Source organism: Pteronotus mesoamericanus, unplaced genomic scaffold (assembly GCF_021234165.1).
Source record: "Pteronotus mesoamericanus isolate MK-2021 breed Mesoamerican mustached bat unplaced genomic scaffold, CSHL_Meso_final contig_177, whole genome shotgun sequence".
Lineage (NCBI taxonomy): Eukaryota > Metazoa > Chordata > Mammalia > Chiroptera > Mormoopidae > Pteronotus > Pteronotus mesoamericanus.
In genome coordinates, this window is record NW_026555073.1 from 2,004,749 (window position 1) to 2,010,748 (window position 6,000).

Consider the following 6,000-nt stretch of genomic DNA (forward strand, 5'->3'; position numbering starts at 1 on the left):
AGATGAAGATAAATGCAGTTCAGCCCTATTGGCTTTATCCTGCAGCTTTACTGAGACTTTGTTGTTTCTGTTTTGTTATGATAAAGAATTACAACATTTGTGCAAGTTTACCTTCTGTATCTAGGCACATTTTTTATGAAACTGTCAAAGTTGTCTACCGCTCACTTCTAATTCATGAATATACATATCTTGTGGAAAGATTGCAGAAAAGATGCTATGAATCAATCATTGGAAATTTTCTCGTGGCAGTAAATCTACACCTCAAATGTTTCAAGTATTGCTACTTACAGGAAAAGAGAAAAAAAATAAATCATTATACAACCTGAAACTTGCGGGGCTTAAGATACAGTCATGTAACCCTACGTCTGAAAGTTCTCCAAGGGATGAATCAGTGCTTGAGACAAATGCATCATCCAGATACCAATTTATAGTAAACACAGTGCCCAGGGCACCACAGTGTGGGAAGGGAGAGACCGGAAGAGAGTGTCTCTGTTCTTAAACTCGTGGTCCCAGAAGTGACACACACCACTTCCCCCCTTCAGCCCATTGGCCAGAACCGGCCACATGACCCAGGTGAACTAGCAAGTGTCTAACGTATGTCGGGGAGGGTGTAGCTGTTCCATGAGCTCTAAATATCTCTGCCACATTTCTCTAGGATAGTGTTTCTAAAATGGTTGATTTTGACAAAATTGTTGGATCTTGTTAAAATGTAGATGCCACTGCAGTAGATTGGAGGTGTGAACTAAAATTCTTCATTTCTAACAATATCCCAAGTGATGCTTATGTTTCTGGCTTTAATACACATCGTAAGTAGCAAGATTCCAGGATATATATATTTCTGAGTCATAGAGCATGGGAATGCTCGGTTATACAAATAATGTGAAGAACTGTATCGATGTGTTTGTAGCAATTTACACCCCCTGCCAGCAATTTATAGGTTTCTTATTAATTTGCATTCTCATCAGCACTTCAAGTTTTCAAACATCTCCATTTTTCATCAATCCCATGCATATAAAAGTGAATCCAATTGTAAAATCAATTTGCCTTTCTCCGACCACTGAAGAATTTTTGCTTTGTTTCAAGTGTTAGTATGTGACTTTGTTAGGCTGTGACCCCCAGAAGGAAGCCTTGTGCTGGGGGCTCGCACGATAGCATTTCCTTAGAAAACGTTTCCAGGACACATTTAGCGTGGGATCCAGAATGGAAAGGTGAACACGTGCCACTATCCCTACCTTTTGGTTAAGAGATTCTCCCAGAGTAGCATAGTCTCCCCGTTATCTTCCATTCTCCATGCAAACAAACCCATGTCTACAGGCTGAGTTCATTAACAAAAGGAAGGAGAGAGAGAGAAGACGAGAGGGGAAGGGAGGAGATGGGAGGGGAGGGGAAAGGAAGGGAAGGGAGAGGAAAAGAAAGAGAAAGAAAGGGGAGGGAGGGAGGGAGGGAGGAAGGAAGGGAAATTAGACGCCGGCTTTTGGGAATGAAATACTTAAAACGATAAGAGGATGTGGAAGGATATGGATAGAATAATGCAGTGTCCCTTCCCATTTTGTATTCAGCTGTTTTTCTGAGACTTATTATTTTTCTACATTTGGATCCTGAGCCTTTCTCTATTCTGTGTGGTTCAAATGTCTTCTCTAAAACAATTATTTATGCTTTCACTTTTAATAAATATGTTGATGAATTGAAGTTCTTGATTTCATTGTAGTTAAATTTATAAAATTTTAAAGTGGATATTGCTTATTGAGTCTCCTATAAGATGCTCAATGTATATCAAGTAGAATAAATAAAAGCAAGATGCTACCAAAAGAAAAAATATATTTCAGATTGGCTGAGTGGTAGGGTAAGAAAACTAAAATTAGAATCTGGAAAATTTGAATTATGAAAAGGCACAATATATAGTTCTTCAAGTTGCCTATAACTTTTTGTTGTGCACATTTTGTGTTTACTGACTGAGTCTGGCATTAAAGAAAGCAGTTGAGAAAAATAAAACAGATGCTGTGTTTTAGAATTATGAGCATTTGTTTGGTACTTTTATTATTTTATGCATCTTTGTTGTTCACCCATTATTCTCCCAAGTTTGGGGACCATCTTTATGGCCACAACTTTGAATTTTTTCTCAGTTATATAACTTTCCTTCATGTCCTTACCGTCTTTCTGGAGGGTGGGGGTCGAAGCTCGTTCTCTCATTTGGAACCTTTGAGCTCTCGCTTTGCTCGATTCTGTTTTTGTTTCTATGCAGTCGGTGACACAGCTACGTTTCTCAATGTTGAAAATGTGGCCTTGTTTGCACGATGGCCCTTTTCGTTCACACTTGTCCTTGCTCTTGGTTTTCTCTCCAACTTTTGTGATTGTCCTGTCCGCCGGGGTTACTGCTGATATACCTGATCCAGAGAGATCTGAGCAGAACGCATAGGGACAGGTTCCGCAAGGCGATGGTAAACAGTCTAGGACAGGACTGGCTGAGAAGCAGGACGCCTCCGGAGCGCGTGGAATCCTGGGCCACAAGATTTAAACGGAAGAAGGACAGAGACTTGTTCTCGTTCTCTTCCTTGAGGATGCCTGGATGATGGAGCCACAGCTGCCTGCGTGCCCCACAGGACGGTATTTTAAATGGGAGAACGAACTCCAGGCACAGCCTAGGGTCGGGCTGGCCTGGCCGAGGGGGGCAGGGGTTTCCTCTTTGGGGGTCCTGCAGGGGACGGGCTCTGAGGCACAAGCCTGCCCTCCTTCCAGCATTGGGCAGCTTCTGTGTCTTACGTTGTTTTAGTCTGTAACTAACCCTATAGAAAGAAGACAATTAACAACAGAGGGGATGATGGGGGAACTACAGAGTTAAAAGAGTTTGACCTTAATTGATAGGCTTAAGCAACTAAAGCTGGAACTCAAGAGCTCAAAAGGATTTCAGCCTTAGTTGATAAGCTTAAGTGACTAACGCAAGTGGAAAGCTGTTATTCCAAAATTCTATAGGTTTTCAATAAAAACTCTTTTCCTTTCTCACCCAGCCTCTGCCTCCGGAATTTTGCCTCGAGGGTGGCGGCGGGCAGCGGGACCTCTCTTGCTGTTCCACGACATGCCCCCATGGAAGGAGCACCACAATGTGTCGGTGTTCCAAAGGAAGATATTTTATTTAACACAGACTTTCAGGCTCATAGGAAGCCAGACCCTCACACAGCAGCATCTATAGTGGGGGCCCGGTCACTGCTGATGCCAAACTCCAGACCAGCAGATCTGGAGATGTGTACTGGGCAACAGTCCCCAAAATAGGGACTCCCCAGGAGGGCTTAAGCTCCTTTCTGGAATGTCTCATGAAGCCGTAGTAAGGCCAAGGGACTATGCGAAGATGACATCTCTCCGCTGTTTTCCCATAGGAGTCTCTCCTTAGCCTTTAGGTATGTAGGAAGCCTAGAGCCTGTGGTTCAAGCTGAATCTTCAGACTAAGGAAGTAGACCTTTTTTCACCCCAAGACTGGGGATGTGTTTCCCTGTGCTGTTTGTCCCGTGCCCTGGAGGCGGTAGCCTACCAAGAAAAATCTTTTGGACTGTTACAATCGCACCGAGCTCAGTTTCCAGGGGCAGGCAATCAAAGGCTGGAGACGACGGAGGCGCGGGGCTTGCTCACTGATTAATCAGTACTGGGAAAATACAGGGAGAGAGTATTTCATCTCTGTGAGGCTGGCCGAGAATGAGAGAATGCCACAAATGCACCTGCTCTCCAGCCCCGGCAGGAAATGAGGGGTTTTTGCAGCTTCTCAGCTTCCTGGACTCTAGGACTTGCCCATTCACACCAGGGAGCGGGGGGGGGGGGGGGGCGCGCGGAGAGTGTTGAAAACGCCAATGTAAGAATGTCCAAACTTGTATGGAATTTCTATAAAAATTTATTTGAGCCAAACCGAGGATACACCTGAGGAAAGATCACAATAGACTGAGAAAAAAGGTTTCCAAGAAATGAGTTTACAGCTTCTTTTATACACTTGGATTAAGGGGGGGCGAGTAAGGAAGATAACGTGCAGGTGGGAGAAAGCAAGGTAGTGATTGGGTTACAACACAGTTAACAGGATTATGCGCTCTCTTTAAGCTGGTCACACATTAAAAGAAGAGGTTTGGAAAGAGGCATTTTAAAGGTGTCTTAACCTAGATGCACAGGAACAATGGCCAGGTCTCGCCGAAGGCAAAAATAAGCTTTTTTACTAAAGAAGTTAGATCCCTGAGGTATGACTATGTGCCATGAGTGGAGGCCAAATTTTCCCCAAAACAGAAGGGCAAGTAAATGGAAAACGGTCAGGTCTTATGGTCCTCGTTGCAAAAATCATTTCTATTCTGTAAACTGTTACGATCCCCGCAAGTATGAGCTCAGAAATTAGAGTTTGATCACACACTCTTTATTATTTGGCCAAGTTTTTACCTGCGCAGGGGCCACCTTTCCCTCGAAAGGAAAAAGGCGCGCTGCTGTTAGATTACATGGATTTTTATAAGCAGAGCAAGCAAGCAGGATACAAGGGCAAGAGGTGGCGGTTAGCTATTGGCTGTTTGGTTTTTCTACATTGTTACTGGGGGTGTCACAATTCTTCCATCATCTTGGGGTATTGTTTGTTCTAGTGTGGGTCAACTTGTTCCCCTTAGTCTGCCCATATCCGTATTGTTCTTGCCCTATGCCTCCTCCTTATTCTTGTCGACTCTGGCCCAGCTGCATGGGGGCTGCACCCTGATATGTCTTTCTTGGTATTAGTTCCTCCCTTATCCTCAGCTCTGACCCTGCTTTTACGGGCTGTTTATCTGAGTCAAGGCTCAGCCGTTGTCCTATCTTGTTACTAAGGGGGGCTCTAATTCTTCCCTTCATAAAGTTTGGCCCCTTCATAAACTATCATGATCCACATTTTGCTCTGTCTCATGTTTTTCTGTATTTGGCAACTAGTATAACATCTACATACACCAGAAAAAGGATATTGGAAGTTATCTCACACATCTTTTTTAGCTTGGCAATATTTTAGGATGTTTCTTTTCCATAATGTCAGCATGTAAGTTCCTTCATGCAATTTAAGTTCGCCTTTAATGCACTGGGATGCATGAGGAAATGTAAACAGCAAAACGGGGTTGCCGTGGAGCCCAAAGAACCAAGCGGCCATCTTGGATTTCCCGTGGTCCTTACAATTCATTTAATTTATAACCGCTGTTTACACGTACAATAAATGCTAGAAGTTTTTCATGCCTTGTTTTCCAATATTCCCCATGAAATTTGCCATAAAAGACAAATACTTTAACGTGTTCCAGGGGACTTTTTGGAGCACCACCAAGTTATTCTTACATATGTTGAGATTTTAATCCTTCAGACGTCAATTTCTAATGAAAACTAAGAAGTAAGCAATTAGCATTCCTTCGCCTGGCAGATTTATGAAGGCATTATATAACCTCCAGAAATATATTTCATAGCTGTAAAAATCAATTATTACCATGAACTTCTCTGTGTAAAACCCAGGATAAATATATATCTGTTTTACTTAAATTGACACACTTAAGGTAGCTTTTATTTACTAAGGATTAATCTTAGAGCATGTGAACTTGAACAGCATGAGTTAGTGTCTATATTTTTGAAAACTGTAGAATGTTCAATCTTTACAAGCACTTGTCTTTAAATTAATTTTAGTAATGGCACCCAAGGTAGAAAATTATCTCACATTTACAACATTATACACACACACACACACACACACACACACACACACACACACACGGCCACAGAGAGACTTAGTAGCCATGAGAAAAACTCACTAGTTTAGAAAAGAATAGTTGGATCCAAATTTTACTCTGGAGGCATTTATATCTGTCCTTGACAAGTAAAGTTCCAAATGACCTGCTCTGTTTTAAAATAATGACAGTCATTTTTAATACCGACAAGAATTAGGTTGACTCCTGAATGACATCATAGGTTTATCAATTTATCTAATTCCTCTTTTTGAAGCTTCTAGAGACCAATTAAACCCTTCTTTCCATTTATTCTGCC